Source organism: Apium graveolens, chromosome 7 (assembly GCF_009905375.1).
Source record: "Apium graveolens cultivar Ventura chromosome 7, ASM990537v1, whole genome shotgun sequence".
Taxonomy (NCBI): domain Eukaryota; kingdom Viridiplantae; phylum Streptophyta; class Magnoliopsida; order Apiales; family Apiaceae; genus Apium; species Apium graveolens.
In genome coordinates this window covers 19,205,122-19,218,218 of record NC_133653.1, presented here as the reverse complement: position 1 = coordinate 19,218,218, position 13,097 = coordinate 19,205,122, and positions in this window count along the sequence as shown.

The following is a 13,097-nucleotide window of genomic DNA, read 5'->3' as shown; positions in this document are numbered from 1 at the left end:
AATGGAGAAGTGTGCCCCACATGTGGGCTCCCCTTGTGGGCCCCACATGTGGGCTCCACTTGTGGGCCCTACATGTGGGCCCCATATTAAACAATTATTTAATTATTTAATAAATAATTATTTAAACAATTAAATAAATAATAATTAAATAAAGAAATAATAAAGAAGTGGGCTCCACTTGTGGGCCCCACATGTAGGCCCCACATTATCCAATTATTTAATTATTTAATAAATAATTATTTAAATAATTAAATAAATAATAATTAAATAAATAAATAATGGAGAAGTGGGCCCCACTTGTGGGCTCCACATGTGGGCCCCATATGTGGGCCCCACATTATCCAATTATTTAATTATTTAATAAATAATTATTTAAATAATTAAATAAATAAATAATGGAGAAGTGGGCCCAACATGTGGGCTCAACTTGTGGGCCTTACATGTGGGCCCACGTTATCCAATTATTTAATTATTTAATAAATAATTATTTAAATAATTAAATAAATAAATAAATGAGAAGTGGGCCCCACATGTGGGCCCCACATTATCCAATTATTTAATTATTTTATAAATAATTATTTAAATAATTAAATAAATAAATAATGGAGAAGTGGGCCCACATGGGGGCTCCACATGTGGGCCCCACATGTGGACTCCACTTGTGGGCCCCACATGTGGGCCCCACATTATCCAATTATTTAATTATTTAATAAATAATTATTTAAATAACTAAATAAATAATAATTAAATAAATAAATAATGGAGAAGTGGGCCCCACTTGTGGGCTCCACATGTGGGCCCCATATGTGGGCCCCACATTATCCAATTATTTTATTATTTAATAAATAATTATTTAAATAATTAAATAAATAAATAATGGAGAAGTGGGCCCAACATGTGGGCTCAACTTGTGGGCCTTACATGTGGGCCCCACGTTATCCAATTATTTAATTATTTAATAAATAATTATTTAAATAATTAAATAAATAAATAAATGAGAAGTGGGCCCCACATGTGGGCCCCACATTATCCAATTATTTAATTATTTTATAAATAATTATTTAAATAATTAAATAAATAAATAATGGAGAAGTGGGCCCACATGGGGGCTCCACATGTGGGCCCCACTTGTGGGCTCCACTTGTGGGCCCCACATGTGGGCCCCACATTATCTAATTATTTAATAAATAATTATTTAAATAATTCAATAAATAATGGAGAAGTGGGCCGACATGTGGGCTCCACTTGTGGGCCCCACATTTGGGGCTCCACTTGTGGGCCCCACATTATCCAATTATTTAATTATTTAACAAATAATGGAAAAGTGGGCCCCACATGTGGGCTGTACTTCTGGGCCCCACATGTGTGCCCCACATTATCAAATTATTTAAATATTTAATAAATAATGAATTAAATAATTAATTAAATAAATAATTAATTAATAAATCAAAAAAAATAATGTCTGGATCATGGTCGGATCGTAATAGGGTTCATATGTAAGGATAGGATTCATTTAACGGTTCGACCCACATATCCGTCGTTCGATTTTTTTAATCGGTTTTCTCGACGATCCAACCGTACGGATGTTATTAAACTATCTTCCTAACATTGGGAAAAAATAATCAAAAAATATAATGCCCGGATCATGGTCGAATCGTAATAGGGTTCATATGTCAGGATAGGATTCATTTAACGGTTCGACCCACATATTCGTCGTTCGATTTTTTTAATCGGTTTTCTCGACGATCCAACCGTACGGATGTTATTAAACCGCCTTCCTAACATTGGGAAAAAATAATCAAAAAATATAACGCCCGGATCATGGTCGGAACGTAATAGGGTTCATATGTCAGGATATGATTCATTTAACGGTTCGACCCAAATATCCGTCGTTCGATTTTTTTAATCGGTTTTCTCGACGATCCAACCGTACAGATGTTATTAAACTGCCTTCCTAACATTGGGAAAAAATAATCAAAAAATATAATGCCCGGATCATGGTCGGATCGTAATAGGGTTCAGATTAGGATTCATTTAACGGTTCGATCCACATATCCATCGTTCGATTTTTTTAATCGGTTTTCTCGACAATCCAACCGTACGGATGTTATTAAACCGCCTTCCTAACATTGGGAAAAAATAATCAAAAAATATAATGCCCGGATAATGGTCGGATCGTAATAGGGTTCATATGTCAGGATATGATTCATTTAACGGTTAGACCCACATATCCGTCGTTCGATTTTTTTAATCGGTTTTCTCGACGATCCAACCGTACAGATGTTATTAAACTGCCTTCCTAACATTGGAAAAAAATAATCAAAAAATATAATGCCCAGATCATGGTTGGATCGGGACATTAAAATATCGATTTTTCTAAAATTTAAGAGAAAATGAAAAAAATTAAAAAATGAAATAAAATGAAAACGTACAAAAGGTGCAGTGAAAATATGGGCGGCTAAATTTCCCCCCAAAAACATCACTCTCTTTCAGAAACATCACTCTCTCTCAGAAACATCACTCTCTCTCGACCTCGCTCACTCACCTCAGCCTCCCACCTCGCTCACTCACTCACCTCTCACCAACACTCCCTAACTCTCACCCATCTCACTCTCCCTAACTCTCACCCATCTCACTCTCCCTAACTCTTACCTCAGCCGCACCTCACCTCAGCCGCACGCTCACCTCAGCCTCACCTCAGTCGCTCTCATTTCAGTGGATTCAACAGCAATTAGGTGGTTCTCAGCAACATTTCGGTGGTTCGGGTTCTCTGCAACGGAGTTAGGGCATGCAATTAGGGTTTCGGAATTTTAGGGTTTCGGTTGGAGCTAGCAATTAGGGTTCAGAGCTGGTTTGTGGTTTCGATTTTGGACCAAGGTAACCTCTAATTGAACTTTATTTTTGATTTTATGTATTTATCCCTGCTTATTTAATATGTTTAATATGTGTTTGTGTTTAATATGTGTAATATGTGTAATACGTTTAGAGTTTGTGTTTAATATGAATGTAATATGTGTTTGTGGTCATCTCCCCCCTCTCTCTGTCTCTCTCTCTGTCTCTCTCTCTCTCTCTCCGTCTCTCTCTCTCTCTCTTTGAGTTTTATTGTTTTAGATTCTTGTAATTATGGTTATTGCATTTCTTGATGTGATTACGTGCCGAGATGAATTGATGAAATTATGTTGCTTATTCGCTGTTTTTTGTTTTTTAATGTCCAAATGCAAGGCTTAACTCTGTTTGCCATTTGGTTACTGTGTCTTGTTTTTATCGTCTCTTAGCAGTACTAGGCCTTCCTTAGTTCCTTGTACAATTAAATAAATATATATTATTCGAATATTTAAGACATTAATCTAATCTCAAACTGATTTTATGTGCTATACAAGTCTTTGACTATTGATCTTTTACATTCTAACATTTATTCCCTGTGTGCTATTCAAAAGTTACAGTTGTAAATTGAAGTAAAAATTTTAATAAAAATCAAAGCATGGATAAAAATGGGGAATGAGATGTAGGAAATTATTAGTTTATCTAGTATCACTGTAGTATAGTGCACATAGAGGATTACACGGGCTTTTTTAGGTACACTTATAATCTTTTAACTTCGCAAGCTATATTATACAGTGTACTTATGGAAGATGATTATAGTAGCTGGATAGGATTTCCAAAATCTAGTAAAGAATATGTACGAGGGATAAAGGCATTTATGGAAAATTCATTTCCAATTCATGCTAAAGGAGAAGAAATGAAGTGCCCCTGCAAAGTATGTGTCAACCGTTATTGGCACACTCAAACAGTTATCTATGATCATCTCATATGTAGTGGCCCTTCTCCATTACATATGAAATGGATTTGCGAGGTATCACATACCAAAATAGACGGTAGTACTGACTTGATGGATTCGGGGACGAGGATTGATTTCGAAGATAATTTAGGTGAAATGTTCAATTGTACGGGTAAAAAGTTTCGAGATTTAGAAAATGACTATGAAAGTCTAACAAATGCAGAGGCTAGAAAGTTTTATGGCCATGTTAGGGAGGGTAAACAACCACTATACCCCGGATCAACTAAATTCTCTCGGTTAAGTTTCCTGATCAAACTTTATCATTTAAAGTGTGCTCATGGAATTTCCGAGTCTGCCTTTGGGGAATTGCTGGAGTTAATAAGAGACGCCTTTCCTGATGCCCAAATACCTTTGTCTTTGAATGCTGCAAAAAATATGATCAAGGATTTAGGCTTACATTATGAAAAAATACATGCATGCCGAAATAATTACATGTTGTACTGGGGCGAAAATAAAGACAAAGAAAAATGCGACAATTGTGGTGTTTCTAGGTGGGTGTTACCGGAAAAAAAAGGCAATGATGCTAGTGATCCGGGGCAGGTTGTACACAAAGTGCCAGCTAATGTGATGAGGTACTTCCCTCTAAAGCCGAGATTGCAGAGGCTATACATGTGCAAGGAATATTCGAAACTAATGAAATGGCACGATATGGGACGTCAACAGGATGGAAAAGTAAGACATCCGGCTGATACAGAGGCTTGGAAGACGATAGATGCTGACTATCCTGATTTTTCATTAGAAAATCGGAATGTTAGTTTAGGAGTAGCCTCAGATGGATTCAACCCCTATCGTTCAATGAACCTAAGTCACAGTACCTGGCCAATTGTATTGGTCAATTACAACCTCCCACCTTGGCTATGCATGAAACAAGAAAATCTAATTCTTTCGACACTAATATCTGGTCCAGATTCACCAAAGAATAGTATTGATGTGTTCATGCAACCTTTAATTGCCGAGTTAAAAGAATTATGGGAGGTCGGCGTTAATACTTATGATGCCTTGGCTGATGAAGATTTTAATTTACGTGCTAGAGTGCTATGGACTATTAGCGATTTCCCGGGATATGCTATGTTGTCCGGCTGGAGCACAAAAGGCAAACTAGGGTGTCCTGTCTGCCATTATGAAACTTCATCACTTTATTTGAAGCATAGCAAGAAAATGTGCTATATGAACCACCGAAAGTTTCTTCCTTCTGCACACAAGTGGAGAATGGATACTAAAAGGTTTAATGGCGTAATTAAAATGGGGCAGTGTCCTTCAGTTTTAACGGGAACTGACATTGAGGAGTTGTTGTCTGGGTATGTAAACCAATTCGGCCTGCAGAATAAAAAGGCAAAGAGTAAAACTGAGGGCCCTTTTAAAAAGAAGTCAATTTTTTTTGATTTACCTTATTGGAAGCATAATCCACTTCGACATAACCTTGACGCCATGCACATAGAAAAAAATGTTTGCGATAATATATTGGGCACTTTACTCAATATAAGTGGCAAGACAAAAGATCATGTTGCCGCTCGTAAAGATTTACAAGAAATGGGAATTAGAAAACCCCTCCATCCTGTTCTATCAGAAGATGGAGCACACCATGAAATACGAGCAGCAATCTTTGACTTGTCGAACAAAGAGAAGGAGATCTTTTGTTCAGTGTTGGAAAACACTAAACTGCCGTACGGTTGTGCCTCCAACATAGGGCGATATGTGCACACAAAGGAGAGGAAAGTAGTGGGGTATAAGAGCCATGATGCTCATTTCATACTGCACTACTTGTTGCAGTTTGCCATCAAAAAAACTACAAAGGCTGAGGTTGCTGTACCTTTGATGAAATTGAGTGCCTGCCTTAGAGCTCTATGGAGCAAGGTTATCGATTTGGAGGAGCTTGAGAAGTTGGAAACTGAAATCGTCGAGGTACTTTGCCAATTTGAGATGATTTTTCCATCAGCTTTCTTCGACATAATGGTGCACTTGCTTGTTCATCTAACTAGAGAAGTTAGACTTGGGGGACCTCAGCACCTTCGAAACATGTTCCCAATAGAGCGTTATCTTGCAAAATTGAAATCATACGTTCGTAATAGAAGTAAGCCGGAAGGTTCTACTGCAGAAGGTTACATAGCTGAAGAATGTGTAACATTTTGTTCAAGATTTTTGGCTGCTGATGAAACAACAAAAAACAACATGTGCTCAACAGTTTTCGAAAGAGGGCCAACACAAGCTGAATATCATATCGGAATGAGAAGGAATAAAGATGGAACTATTATTCATTTGGAAGATGTTGATTGGAAGGCAAGTCATCGCTATGTTTTGTTCAATACTGGTAACAAAGAAGTAGAGAGGCTCCTCGAGTAAGTTTAATAAGCTCTAACGTAAATAATTTTAATTCATAATTCAAGAACTTTTTCTTTTCTGCACTGTTTTAACTTAGTATAATTTTAGGGAACATCAAGCCTTGGTGGACAGCCATGAAAATACGAACAGATACAAGAGGGCACGAAGACACACGGCAGAATTCTGGGACTGGTTACGAGAAGAGGTTGGGAAAATGGTGGAGGTTTCATCTGACTTGGGGGTGTTTGCGTTGGGGCCTAATCGAACAGCTAGAAGGTTTACTGGTTATGTTGTTAATGGCTATCGATTCCACACAAGTGATAGAGATTCTCGATGCACAACACAAAACAGTGGTGTATATTTGACTGCACAAACAACTAGTTTCTCTAGTTCTAGAGACGAGAACCCTATAGTTGGGGATGTCAGCTACTACGGATCGATAGAAGATATCATAGAACTTGATTACTGGGGATTATTTACAGTTGTCCTATTTAAGTGTCGTTGGTACCAACAACAAAAAGATCCACACGGTCACATTCGAGTAAATTTCAATAGGTTATGCCATAAATCTGATCCTCATGTCCTGGCCAAACAAGTGCAACAAGTTTTTTATGTGGAAGACCCAATCGAAAAGAATGTACATTACGTAATTAAGAAACTACCGAGGGAGTGGTGTGATAATGGAAACGTGGATGCACATGAAGATGTCAACGATACTGATCTCCGTGAGACTGAATTTGTTTGTGGACTTCAAACTCATGTTGATGAAATGAGTTGGTGCAGAGATGATATCCCTACAACAAGAGTTCCCATTCCCGATAAATGAAGCAACCAAACTGCTAAACATTTATAAGTTTAAAATTAATCACAGCAGTGAACTTTATTTTGTATTTTCTCTGTGTTTGGACTATTTAGATGTAATTGAATATCTTAATTTATTTCTTCCATGAATTCTTCAATGAAATCCATCTTTGTAGTTTAAATTTTTTGTCGTCGTTGTCTGCTTTGTAGTTTATATTTATTGTCTTGGTAAGTTCAGCATGCCCTAGTTATATTTCGTAGTGTTGGGATTAAATCTCCTTACTGTAATTTAGTTGATTCAGTAGATGCATATGATAACTATTTTTCTTATTTTTATAATTTTGTATGTTAGCTGCAAATATCCTACACGTGTAATAAAAACAAATATAGGATATGAAGTAGATGCTTAATAACTTTTTGTGATCGAAATTGTGTTTGTTGCATTTGTGTCGAGTGCCAATTCATGAATATTTTGTTGTTTATTATTTGATCTAATATGTGTTTACCAATTAGTTCGAGATATGTGTTTATGGCATACTAGGATTTGGAAAAGATACATTTGAAATATTTTTGTTTAATGGTCAGCCATTGACATCTCTTTGAACTCTGTGCAGGATGGCAGAAAAACACGTTAATATTGGATTGTACCACGGTGGGGAGTTTCAGAGGACAAGTTACTCTGGTGGAGATTGCTTGACTATTTATAATGTAGATGCTGATATGTGGGCTTATAATGATCTGATGGAGGAGGTGAAGGATCTCCTCAAACTCAATGAAATCGGAGGAGTCTATGCAAAAGAAGGAAAACATGGTGGTTGGAAGCTGCTGAGGACTGACCTGGACATCATTCAAGAGATAGAAAAGTGCAACGATGGCGAAGAGGTCAAGCTTTATGTAGACACAGTTGTTGACCCTGTAATTGAGCCGTTGTGTCAGATGCAGCCACACGTGATTGTCAGGCCGAGGAAAAGCCTGTTTGAAGGTATGCCTATTGCTGATAAATAATTAGGTCCCCATTAAGTACACATCTCTATCTATTTCTGTATCTCTTTATATATACATAATGGGACTTGGATGTCCATATTAGTTGAAGATAATTCTTTGACTTGGATTTTTTTCTTGCATAAATACAGTTTCACCGAAGAAAATACAAAAGCGGAAATATATTACCACACATGAACTCCAGCAGAAGCAGAACCCAAGGAAGATTGTTAAGAAGACACCTGAGCCCAGTCGGAGGTATGCGTTACGATCATCGCCAGCTCTGTTGCCTACTCAGCAAGATGCAACTGCTGGGCAAGGAAACGATAAAGGGTCTGCTAGAAGGAAACTGCAGTTACAAGATGATATTATTCTAGATAAAGAGGTATTTTTTTAATTTTCCTTCTTAAAAACATAAGTTATAATGATTATTGTTGTGTTATGTCAATTTAATCACTGACCTTGTCTTCATAAATTATTGTAGTTGCCCCCACCACCATTGACCGAAATCAAAAGAAAAAGACCCCGTACTTTGCAAAATAATGAGAAAATGAAAGATCAGCTACAAGGTGATGCACGCCAAGTAAGATGTCCCCTTGAACTTGCTATACCTGACATCGAGGTATCCTTGTCAGTGTTCCGCTTTTTTTTCTTCTAACCAGGACTGTAACACTTGTAATATTCACTTAAACACTCCTTCCAAATTTTTAGAAAGAAAGTACAATGCATAGTTGAGCTACACTAATAACAGTGCTGATTTATAATTATTGCAGGTGCCCCCCCCACCGCTACCAGCATGTGAGCAAGAAAGACTTAATCGAATGAAGGAAAATGATAGAAGGTTGGAAGAACTTGGGATCAAAAAATTAGTGATTGATTTGAGAGCTCGATCAGCAACAGTTATTGAGAAATCCAAAGAAAAAGACAAAGCCTCTCCGGATGATGATGATTATAATCCGGAAAGTGAGGACGAACATGATAGTGATGATTCATCTGAGGTATGGATTTCTTTTACATTCTTCATTACTTTGGCCTTCCTTCCTTGTTTCTTAAGAGTGTAAATTGTGTTTTTTATTAGTTTAAGACCTGATATTTTGTTTATCACTATATCAAGTTTCCTATATATTTTGTTTTTATTTTATACTCTTTATTGCTTTGGCCTCACATTATATTTGCAATCCTAATAATTGTAGAGAACGAAGAATGGGAAGAAAAAGAACCATGTCCCCCTTGGACCAAGAACTCGTTCGCGAGCTAATGTCACCGCTGCAACAGAGAATGAACCATCGCAAGCTGGTAAAACATCTGACAAGGAAATGAACAGTAAATCTAAGCTCCTGAAACCAACATGTAGTAAAATCTTAAAATCCGCGAGCAATTTAGAATCACGTGGGTCTGTATCTGCTTATTTAGCAATGCGGGAACGTCAAAAGCAGGGCATTCTTCCGCCAACAACCGAGAATGTGCACGCTTCTAATTCGGAAAATGTTGTTGAGGAAGAAACTGAAGCAGGTACTTTTACTTTCTAAATATAACTACCCATGAATTATGCACACTAATTATTTATTGATGGAGAGGCAGTAAGAATTTAATTAATTATTAAATTCGCAGTCACCTTTTTTTGTGTGTGCATGTACTATGAAGTACCAAAGCCCAAAAAATGGAGAGGAAGGACAAAACTGCTAACTGTTCACGCAAGGACACGTGATGAAAGACCGGTGATTTTTTTGAACAAACAAAATGTACCTGTTTCAAGAGACGGAAAAGTTACGAGAGAGCTGAGTAATTTTCTCGGAACAGTTGCAAAGGACAATGTCTCTCTTACTTATGTCAACTGGCGCCTGGTTCCTGAACAATTGAAGAAGAAAATGTGGGACTATACTCGGGTAAATTCTATTACCTAAACCTCAGTTTCATTTATTTTTCAATTAACCCCTTCATTTTATTGATCTTGAGTTTATTATATATTAGGACCATTATATTATTCCGAATGAAGCTCAGTCCTGGGTTTATGAGACAATTAATAGATGCTGGAGGACTTACAAGTCTCGAATGAAGGCAAAGCAGTACACACATCATGCCACTGATGATGAAAGGCTTGAACATAGGCCCAAGGAGATTCCGCTCGAGGATTTTAAATTGCTGATAAAGTATTGGGGAGATGAGTCGGTGAAGGTGCCTTCGTGCTTCTTTTTAATATGATTTTAATGATTTTAAAGATTCTCAAACTGGATTGTGCAAATTTTTTTAATAGGAATTAGCACATGATAACAAAGTAATCCGCGCTTCGGTAACTGACCCACACAATCAGGGTGCCAACAGTAGTGCAGAAGTTGGAGAGAAGTTGGTATGATTCCTAAATTAACTAGTACATTTATGAATATTTCCCCTTTTATTTTGATATTATAATTACGGCCCCATGGTTAAGTTAAATTGGATTAAATTTTGATTATAGGATAAATTTATAATTTAATTAGATGTGGACATGTTCTTAAATCCAATTTTAAAATGGGACATGTTAGAACCCCCCCTTTTTTAAATAATATATATGTCCTTGTCGATATCATCATTATAACTAGCAATTATTTAGTTGTCTGATTAGTTATGATATTCAGATTATTACAAACCAATCCGCATTTATATAACTTTAAATAATTCACTGTGAACAACCCGAAAAAACTAATAAAATAGAGCTCGCAGACACAATAATTTAGTTGTTCATGTCAAGTGCCATCAAACATTTTTGTGCTTTAATTCTTCAGAAATCAGATGCATGTCTATTTTTTGCTGGTATTTGCTTGAATTTAGATATTCAATTTCAGAACCGCATTAATATTGCCTTCATTGACTTCCCGTACACACTTGGATTGTGTCTACTAAATAGTAATGACTACCTAGTTGTTTGTTCATAAATCCTTTGATTGAATGTTAGTGCTTAGGCATTTTTTAAATAGTTGATGTACAATTTTTCTTAAGTAAATCAATAGTTATGTGGTAACTTTGAGCTAGATAACCTTGTCTTTTTCTTTTGTGCTCTATAATAGAAAAAGACTGATCCTAATCTCGCCTCGCCATCACAAGCTAAAATTTATTTGGAATCTCATGAACAAGATGGCCGAACATACAAGACTACGGCTGCTCCGCAAAAAAGAAACGTAAGGACTTTACTTTTTTTATGGAGGTTAAATGCTGCACGGTAGTTCAATTTGTCTATTTCTTTAAAATTAAGAGATAAAAAATGCTTTGCCAAGTATGTTTTGTTGGTTTAATTTATTTGGTAAAACAAATAACATAAGAGACTTAGCGGAAATAAAAGGCTGTTAAGTATTAGTATAGGCCACCTTAATGCAAACCTTGTTAGTAGTTGTGTAGTTGTGTAGCACAATTCTATAGTAAAATTGATTAATATTTAACAACATTTTTCTTGTAGAGAAAGAACAAGAAAGCGATGGAATCAGATTCGGCTCCTGCAGACACTTATTTGGAAGATTTGACTGCAAAGATCAGGGGAGAACTTGAGGCTGAACTGGAAGAAAAGGTTTCCAAGAAAGTGCAGGATAACTTGTCAGTTATTCTCAAAAAGATCGCAGCAGCTAATCCAGGCTTGAATCTGGACATTGGAGAAGTTGATGCTAATATTTCAAGCGAGGATGATGAAAATGGTACACCAATGACTATCGGGACTGCTGGGACTTCCAAGACTGCCCGGACTTCTTCTTAGATATTTCTCTTTACAAGCATTAGCTTGAGTTAATAGTATGGACAGTTATGTTATTTAGACTTTTGAATTATTGGTTTATAACTTTTGGTACTCACTGTAATTGGTGGTGGATGGTGTTTATTTGGTTTGGTTAGAGTTAGAATTTGGGGATTGTTTGGTGTTCTTGTTAGTATGATTTTGGTGGAGTGATGTAGTGAATCGTACTATAATTTTGGCGAAGTGGTTATTATGTTGGCGGAGTTGGTGTTCTGAATGCTGTAAGACTAGTTTGTTGGGGAAATATGTTTTGGTATAGTTGAATTGTTATTTTGTTAATGGCAGTAATGTGTTTATCAAAACTACATTTCAAAATGTTATCTATTAGTGTTACAATAGCTATATTTATCACTGTTACAAAATCTAAATTTGTGTTTCTTTTGCCAAAATACAGTGTTACATTAGATTTGTTTACTGTTACGTCAGTAATAAAAGTGGGCCCACATGTGGGTCTCACATGGCAGTGGGTACCACTGATTAGCCAATCTATGTGGCAGTCCACGTGGCAGTCCATGTGGCATTGCTCGCCACGTGTCAGTGGGTCCCTCTATATGACGTGGCTGCCTACGTGGCAATCCAGTCAGGTGGGTCCCACATGATTTTTTCAAATGCTAAGGTAACACTGAATTACCGTTACGTTTGATTTATCTAGTGTTATCCTATCTCCCTAAGGTAATGTTTTTATTTGTGTTACGGTTGATAATCAAAACATTACATTAGATAGCAATGGCAACATTTGCGGATGAAATGGTTATTTGGCGTTACAATAGGCCTATTGCAACATAAAACGGGCCTAAGGTGACGTAAAATGAGTGTCTTATTAGCCCATCTATGGCGTAGTGAGTCTAACCCAAGACTCACCACTATATAAAGGGTTCTACCCCTCAATCTAGAACTACGTCTTTTGGCTTGATTCTCTACAACACAGAGATACGTAGGCATCTTGCTAGGACCGATAATCCCGAACGCAAGAGCAGCCATTAAAGCACGAAGCTCACCAACCCTAGCATTATATACTAAAGTACACGGGTTTTTATTCCATAATAGTATGTATGGAGGAAAAAGTGAATATTTATAAAAAGTGAATATTTCGGGAGCCCATAATCTAAAATAAACACAGCAAAACGGGTGCTCAAATATAGAGGGAGGAGAAAGGAGCAAGAAAACCAGAAGCGTGAGAGGAGAAAGTGAAAGGAAGAGCAAGGAGAAAGAGAACAAGAAATGGCGATTTGATGAAAGAGAAAAAAGGACCTTGGAATAAAGGTGAAGGAAGAGCTTCACACTCTAGACATACTCTAACCCGCTCTTTACATATTCTACAACTTGATAAGCACCATACTCTAACTATATATATACATATATATTGTTGGGTCTTAATCTAAACATGTCTTATTTTCTATT